General features: G+C 38.2%; 1 protein-coding gene across 2 annotated transcripts in view; it reads left to right on the top strand.

Moving 5' to 3' along the window:
• Window positions 1–3,482: 3,482 nt before the first annotated feature.
• The window catches only part of LOC127414472 (mitofusin-2-like), a 45,551-nt gene continuing 39,888 nt past the window's right edge, over window positions 3,483–9,145 (top strand). Inside the window, exon 1 of one of the 2 annotated variants that reach the window (XM_051652513.1) lies at window positions 3,483–3,888. The gene's annotated coding sequence lies outside the window, so the exon portion shown is untranslated. Of the gene's footprint in view, window positions 3,889–4,506; window positions 5,065–9,145 lie in introns of those variants that run through there. The other variant, XM_051652514.1, reaches the window with a different exon arrangement.

Here is a 9,145-nt window from a genome sequence, read left to right as displayed (position 1 = left end):
AAGCATTTGTTTTCTGCGAACAATTCTGTAGCATAAATTTACTTAAATAATATTCACTTTGTGTAAAGTAACAGATACAGAATGCTCCATTTTCACACATTATGACAATATGACGTAACTGTGTAAATATGACGATATGCTTAGTTTATCTTTAATCTGAACATAAAACAACCTCCTAGTTTAAGGGCAGTAATAAGATCATAGTATTAAACTAATTAAATTACACTGCCTGGCCAAAAAAAAAAAAAAAAAAAAAATAAGTCACCGTTTTGATTTAAACAATGTTTATGATCTGGGTTTGCTTCAATTGGTCAGGTCTAGGCTCAGCAACGTTATGCGGCAATAAAATGAAGTCAGCTGACAACCTGAATGTACTGAATGACCAGGTTATCCCATCAATGGATTTTTTCTTCCCTGACGGCACGGGCATATTCCAGGACGACAATGCCAAGATTCATCGGGCTCAAATTGTGAAAGAGTGGTTCAAGGAGCATGAGGAATCATTTTCACTCATGAATTGGCCATCACAAAGTCCTGACCTTAACCCCATTTAAAGTCTTTGGGATGTGCTGGAGAAGACTTTATGGAGTGGTTCGACTCTCCCGTCGTCAATACAAGATCTCAGCCAAAAATTAATGCAACTCTGGACGGAAATTCCCAATGTGCTCTAAGTCCTCGTGGTGGCGTAGTGACTCGCCACAATCCGGGTGGTGGAGGACAAATCTCAGTTGCCTCCGCGTCTGAGACTGTCAATCCGCACATCTTACCACGTGGCTTGTTGAGCGTGTTACTGCGGAGACATAGCGCATGTGGAGGCTTCACGCTATTCTCCACGCCATCCACTCACAACTCACCATGCGCCCCACCAAGAGCGAGAACCACATTATAGCGAACACGAGGAGGTTACCTCATATGACTCTACCTTCCCTAGCAACCATGCCAATTTAGTTGCTTAGGAGACCTGGCTGGAGTCACTCAGCACACCCTGGATTCGAACTCGCGACTCCAGAGGTGGTAGTCAGTGTCTTTACTCGCTGAGCTAGACCAGCCCCCTCATAACCATTATTTAAATCCAAACGGTGACTTTTTTTGAGGGGCCAGGCAGTGTATATTAAGAGAGAAATAGAACGTGAGTAAATATTTTGGATTCAGAAAGAGTTTTTTTAAGTAGTAATACAATATATTTCTACGATTCTTGATGGCTTCTGAAAATGGCGAGGTTTAACGTCCTGGACTTGAATACAAGTTAAGCTCAGTCGACAGCATTTGTGGCATAATGTTGATAACCACAAACAATTTGTGGTTTTCTTAAAAAAAACAGTGAGGTTACAGTGAGACACTTACAATGGAAGTGAATGGGGCCAAATTTTGGAGAGATTAATGGCAGAAATGTGAAGCTTATGATTTTATAAAATCACTTACATGAATTCTGCCGTTAAAACTTGTGTAATATTTTAGCTTTAAAGGAGCATTATGTAACATTGACATCAAGCGTTTAAAATGGGTACTGCAGTCCAAATTGAAAATATTGGAGAGAGTTGTCTCCCCCGCCCTCCTCCCCAGACTCAAGCTCATGCGGATTGCCAGGTTGAGGACACGCAACAGGAACGAGCAAACTGACAATGGCAAGCGACGAGCCTTACACTGTAAGTTGATCAGCTAATCAACGTTTGCAATGTTTTAATTGTTTGCAAATTGTAAACCAGCTTATGTGGATTTTTTTTATAACTCTGTCAATGTTAGCTAAAGGTATTGCTAGCTTCCATGGCTGCAGCACGCTGTGTTTGCCCGCTAACTTGTGTCAAATCTGGCAACACGTGGTGTCGAAATACTATTGGGAAATGGGCAGTGGGCGGGATCACACTGGCCAAAACACAAACAGGCTGTGTCTCATTTGGAAGGATGTGTCCTCCGGTGGTCGCATTTGTCGGCCGTATACGTCATCGAGGCTGTCTCGTTTCAGAAAAGGGAGTAGGACACTTCGAATGCGACCTTCTTTCACGGGAATTTGGAGGATGCATGAGGTGTATCCTTCGTGGGCACTCACAACCCACAATTCTTTGCTTCAACGGAAATGTCTTAAAAAAATAACGCCAATTTGCCGTAAATATGACGTTCAAACGCAATTAATGTTCATTCCCAAGTTGAAGTACCTCAGTAGATGGGTGCAGAGTATATTATATGTATAATTATATTAATATATAATTAAAATAAAGTATTAGACTAAAAGTACACCACTAAAATCTGTTTTCTTTTCTCTTTACATAATTTTAACTCTCCTAAAATGTACCTCATACATTCCCTTCCAGAGGTACTTTGTTCCCTTATCACTCAAAGCGCTAGCGCTTGTTAAAGAGTGACGTGCTGTCATAGCAACCATGTTACCTTCCGTTTCCGTTTGTCCTACGTAGGTCGTCTCGTTTAAACGAGATTTGTTTAAAGGAGGACACTCGGTATACTGCAGCCTTCAAAGGACGCGTCCTACCTAGCATGCATCCTTCCAAACGAGACACGGCCACAGAAATCCGGACGGGACCGACATTTCAAAGTAGATTATGCTTGCTGTAGCATTGTTTTCGGAGAAGCCAGTATTTCAACTTAGCATGTTTCCCAAATCTCTGATAATTTATTATGATAATTTTATGCTTTAGTACAGTAAATATATTACATATTGCTCCTTTAAAATGTGTAAAAAAAAATTGTAACATTGGATAAAACTTTACACAGAAATGGTTAGTAAGCGATTTTATCACACTAAAATAATGTTAACACGCATATTGTTTATGTCTTGTGGTTATACTTTTTGAAACAGTGAATATTTAAACATTTACGGATTGGCCCCATTCACTTGCATTGTAAGTGCCTCACAGTAACCCAGATGTTTGCTTTTTTTTTTTTTTTTAAGAAAAAAATAAAGAAGGGACGGGTTGAAATGCAATTTTTTTAAATTTATTTATTTATTTATTTTTTTTTTAATCAACATTATGCAACAAATGCTGTCGATTGAACTTGTTTTCAACCCAGAATATTTATTTAAGATAAGTACTTTGGGTTTAAGTAATTTTCCTGTTTTCTTTTCACTGTTTTACATTCTATTCATTGTCATTCATGTGTAAACTACTGTAGCGTGAAGTGGCATTGTCACGTGGTAGCTATTTGTGGTACTAATTATTTATTTATTTTATATATCATTTAATAGAGATTGCTGGGGCGGGTTTTCATTTTCCATATTGAGAGCAAATCGCTGGAATTAATACATTTAAATTTGTATAATTTTTTCAGTGTAGTCAGTACACATGTCTCCAATTAAACAATAACTAAAGTCTTACGATTTGAATGCAGCTCACAGGAGAATTACAGAATTCGATTTTCTGCGCCCACTGGAGCATGACAATTGTTTTTATTATTGTTATTTATTTATTTATTTATTTTTTACATAGAAGCTGTCACACTTAGATGACGTAATACATCTAGCTAACGTTATAAGCTAATGGCTAACATAATGACGACCACATAAAAGCTGTGTAGTATTGTAAGATCATTTGTTGAAAATAGACAACTTAAATTTGCGTGACAATATAAGTTTAAAACACAAGTTATATTGATATCGAAAATATCAGTTTTTTTTTTTTTTCTTTTTTTGTGTACATAGTAATTAGCAACATTGCTTGCGCGCCGTCGTTTAGCTCAACAGTCTGATTATCAGTCGCAGTCATTTCTTTCTGTCTTATTAAGGATTTTGTTTAGCTTTCGTTCAGTCTGAAGTGCATGGACAGTTCTTCTCGGGAAAGCACTTCCAGAAGAGGATTTTGATATTATTTTGAGGACACATCGCCGGATGAACATGCTTGAGGAATATTATAAGATCTAATCGCTGCACCCTTTCTGGTAAATATATACTATTGTACATATTAAACAGATTAAAATATAAACGTGTTGTTGTGCACGGCAGGTTTGCAAGTCTACCATAACTCCGCACTCTTTATGAATATTAGTCAGTGTACTGTGTATGACATTGTTGAATGATATGCAAAACGACTGATACATCTGTCATCGGACTGGACCTTCTCTCTCTCAAAAAACAAACAAACATAATTATTAAGATTGTCTGATTGTGTTTACGATGCTGCTGTGTGTGTGTGTGTATCTGTTCTTGTGGTGTGTATGTGACAGTTTATTACATAATCAAATGTCTTATTCAGTTAAAGGTGCTGTAAGCGTTTTTTTTTTTTTTTATTTTATTTTTATTTTTTTTTTTTTTTAATACAGTGCATCAAATGTCACTTATCTCACATGTCTCAAGGTACATATTTCAGAAACATCACAAATGTCTGTGTGTGACAGCCGAAGGTTGTAGGCTAAAGACAGTCGTGGGAGCGGCCCGCCCTTTCTCGGCCTGTCAATCACTATGCGCGTTCTGGTATGCTGACATCAGGTTGGCTGGCATGTATATGGAGGGCGTGGTTTTGGAGCGAGGGTGTGTGTCAAAAGGAAATGGAAGTTTTTTTTAAAACGGATAAAATCACTTACAGTACCTTTAAAGCTGAGACTGACAGTGCTGTTATTTTTGTTTCGGAATATTTTACGCATTCAGACTTGTTAAAACAGTCACGTGATCACGGCGCTCGGTCTTGTGGAGGAGTGGATCAGAATCGCGAGCCGCTGACAGGGTCGTTGATGTCGTGAAACACACTTTATGTAAACCGTGTCTCTCATATCAGTCAGTCTGAAGAATCTGAGCTAAAGACACGGACGGTGCAACAGAGGCATGTTTCGGGATATTTCCCGCGTTACACTCGTTTAGCACGCGTTAAATTCATTCTCGTGGAGGAGTGCAACGGAGCCGCGCGCTGCTGCCACTGTCAGTAACATTGAGTCGTGACTCTGATATTGTTAGTGTGTCTTATATGGAGTGTATGAGATCATGACTTTATCAGGACTCTTTAATTTGAGTTTACTGCGGGAAATGTAGGCGACCTGTCATTGCAAGAGCAAATGCTGGGGAGCTGATACGCGATTTGAGCATCATCTTTATGTTATATAAGGTGTTACACACACTGTAAGGTAAGCATTTGCTCTCTTTTATGTAATTCGTTATCTTCTGATTTTATGCACATTTTCCCTGTATTGGCCTGCTCAAACGTATATGTTTACAAACCATTATCATTACCTTATCATTACTATCAATTTATATCCAAATTATGTTATAAATGGACATTGTGTGAATGTTTGATGGATTAAGGATGACTGTGCAGCAGTGAGAATGCTTGCATCATGTTAAAGGGAGTGTGTATGGGAGTGTTTCCAGTGCTGATAAAGGACAGAGGTGATGCATAAAGTACTAACTGTAGTAACCAAGATATTTTAGCAGAAACTGTGGTTACCATGTTGCATTAACCTTGTGCGACCTTAGGGACATATTTGTCTTTTTCATTTTTTCAGTCATTTTGGCTGTGTTAATTCCAACGGCATACGTTTAGCCAAAGGTGTGTATTTTTGAGGGAATTTTGATATTTCAACCTCAGTTCCTTTAATACATCTATATGTGTTACAAATCTATCTACTGTGTACACAAAATAGTTACAGTCAGGAACTTAAGGACAAAAATGTCCCCATTGAAACCCATTCAAACTGCAATATTTGATCCCAGTGCCATTAAAGCATAAAATCATGAATTCTATGATATCATGCTTTCATTCCAGAGCCCTGGCTTCAAAATTTAAAACGTGTGTGTGTGTGAAAAACAACAGTGGCATTATGTAAACATCTGGCATTTAAAATGTTAATCCTGAAAATGAATGAATATGAAATGAATATTTGGTAGTTATGATCAGGACTGATGTTGGTTAAAATCTGAGTCAGTGAAAGTGGAAAGTAATATTAATATATTTTTATGGCAGTTTTTTGACGTGGACATTTTTGTCCTCTAAGGTCCTGAGTGTGTGTGTTTTTTTTTTTAATTTTTTTATCTGACACTGCATAAAATTTTTTTTTTTTTGTTTTTTTTTGTTTTTTTTAATCAAAATCAGTGTTGTTGCTAATCATTGACAAATCCCAGACTGTGATAATCCAAAAAAAAAAAAAAAAAAGCATTTTGTATATGGAAAATAATAATACATATTTTTTTTTTTCTTCATAAAAATCAACAGTGGCATTATATAAACAAACCAGCATTTAAAGGGTTAAAATCCTGAAAATGAATGAATATGAAATTAATATTTGGTAGTTATGATCAGGACTGATGTTGGTTAAAAAATGAACTCATTGAAAGTGGAAAATAGTATTCATGTATAATATTATTATAGCAGTTTTTTGACGCAGACATTGTTGTCCTCTAAGGACCTCTGAGTAACTTTTTTTTTTTATTGACGCACAAGGGTTAATGTAAGCGATACTCCATGTTGTAACAATGACTTTGAGGTCCATAAGCAAATACCTAGTCAGTTTTAAATAAAAGCATAATTTATATTTCATATGGCACATTTGTACATTTTCGGACAATAACAAGCAGTCTTGTAGTGTGACATGATATGCTTCATGTAAAACTATTTTAATCAGCATATTTCTAATTCTTGTATAATTGTTACATATGCACTGCAGGTTTTATTGTGTGACCATGGAATACTAAAAAAAAAAAAAACTATCACACCGCAGGACTATTTAAGTGAATTGCAAAATAGCTAAAAGGTGAGAAACGGTGAGCAGTTATAGCACCTAAAACTAACACTTTCCCTATACATAAATGCCCACGTTATGTAAAACTACCCATTTATCCTCTACTTTGCACATTTTTACATTTGCATTTTTAATTCCTTTGTTCTGTTAATTTTTGTGTTGACATGTTTTATTGTTTTGTTTTTTCTATAACCTATGTTTGCAACTTGGCACTTGCACCAATAGAAATTCATTGTATATCTATACTTGGCAAATGAAAGTTATAGGTTACTTCTATTTCATGCAATAAAACTGAACTTGCAAAAAGTCAAGCCACAGCAGTGGCATATTGTAAAGAAAATTTCCTGCTTGCAGTCTTCTCTTCAAGGAATACTTCACCTAAAAATGACAATTCTCTCATCAATTCACCCTCATATAATCCCAGATGTTTATGACTTTCTTTCGTCTGCAGAGCACAAGCAAAGATTTTTAGAAGAATATTTCAGCTCTTTAGGTCCATACAATGCAAGTAAATGGTGACCAACATTTTACATTTCCTTAAAGCACATAAAAGCAGCATAAAAGTAATCCATAAGACTCCAGTGGTTCCATCCATGTCTTCTAAAGCAATTGAATCAGTTTTGAGTGAGAACAGAATGTAACTTCTTTTTACTATAAATCTTGACATTAGCAGTCTCCTTGGCGATCATGATTTCAAGCTTGATTACACTACCTAGCACCACCTAGCGCTCTGTGCAGTGTAATCGAGCTTGAAATTATGATCGTGCCAAGAGACTGCAATGGCAAGCAATAGTACCATGGACATTGAGATCCGCAGAACCTGTTAGTTGTAACCAGCAAACTTAAAAAAAACATACCATGATGTGACCCACATTTGGTTACCCACAGCCATTGAAAATGGCTCAAATTGAACAATTTATGAATGGAGCCACATTGAGAGACCCATATCTCTGGGATTGAACCATATATGGCCTTAAAAATTAAGAAAATACAAAGAAAAGTTTGTTCAGAACCAGAATCTAAAAGGATTTTAATATCTGTTTAATACTTCTGGAGTTATAGGCATTACAACTTTAGGAAAACAATACAAAAAAAGTGTTGTTTCCAATTTTTGGACTCACACCATTGGTAAACTCAGCTTTCAGGACACTGTATTTTAAAGATAATTTTGTAAAAATTCAAATAACTGTACAGATCTTTATTGTAAAGGGTTTAAACAATGTTTTCCATGCTTGTTCAATGCACCATAAACAATTAATGAACATGCACCTGTGGAACGGTCGTTAAGACACTAACAACTTACAGACGGTAGGCAATTAAGGTCACAGTTATAAAAACTTAGGACACTAAAGAGACCTTTCTACTGACTCTGAAATACACCAAAAGAAAGATGCCCAGGGTCCCTGCTTATCTGTGTGAACGTGCCTTAGGTATGCTGCATGGAGGCATGAGGACTGCAGATATGGCCAGGGCAATATATTGCAATGTCTGTACTGAGAGACGCCTAAGACAGCACTACAGGGAGACAGGAAGGACAGCTGATCGTCCTCGCTTTGGCAGACCTCGTGTAACAACACTTGCACAGAATCGGTACATCCGAATATCACACCTGCGGGACAGGTACAGGATGGCAACAACAACTGCCCGAGGTACACCAGGAATGCACAGTCCCTCCATCAGTGCTCAGACTGTCCGCAATAGGCTGAGAGAGGCTGGACTGAGGGCTTGTAGGCCTGATGTAAGGCAGGTCGTTACCAGACATCACCGGCAAAAACATCGCCTATGGGCACAAACTCACCTTCGCCGGACCAGACAGGACTGGCAAAAAGTGCTCTTCACTGACGAGTCGCGGTTTTGTCTCACGAGGGGTGATAGTCGGACTTGCGTTTATCATCAAAGAAATGAGTGTTACACCGAGGCCTGTACTCTGGAGCGGGATCAATTTGGAGGTGGATGGTCCGTCATGGTCTGGGGCGGTGCGTCACAGCATCATCGGACTGAGCTTGTTGTCATTGCAGACAATCTCAATGCTGTGCGTTACAGGGAAAACATTCTCCTGTAACATCCTGACATGACCCTCCAGCATGACAATGCCACCAGCCATACTGCTCATTCTGTGCATGATTTCCTGCAAGACAGGAATGTCAGTGTTCTGCCATGGCCAGCGAAGAGCCCGGATCTCAGTCCCATTGAAAACGTCTAGGACCTGTTGGAACGGAGGGTGAGAGCTAGTGCCATTCCCCCCAGAAATGTCCGGGAACTTGCAAGTGCCTTGGTGGAAGAGTGGGGTAACATCTCACAACAAGAACTGGCAAATCTGGTGCAGTCCATGAGGAGGAGATGCACTGCACTGCACTACATGATGCTGCTGGTGGCCACACCAGATACTGACTGTTACTTTTGATTTTGACCCCTCCTTTGTTCAAGGACACATTATTTCATTTCTGTTAGTCACATGTCTGTGAAACCT

The sequence above is a fragment of the Myxocyprinus asiaticus genome, chromosome 24 (assembly GCF_019703515.2).
Source record: "Myxocyprinus asiaticus isolate MX2 ecotype Aquarium Trade chromosome 24, UBuf_Myxa_2, whole genome shotgun sequence".
NCBI classification, from domain to species: domain Eukaryota; kingdom Metazoa; phylum Chordata; class Actinopteri; order Cypriniformes; family Catostomidae; genus Myxocyprinus; species Myxocyprinus asiaticus.
This window is presented reverse-complemented; position numbering and strand designations above follow the sequence as displayed.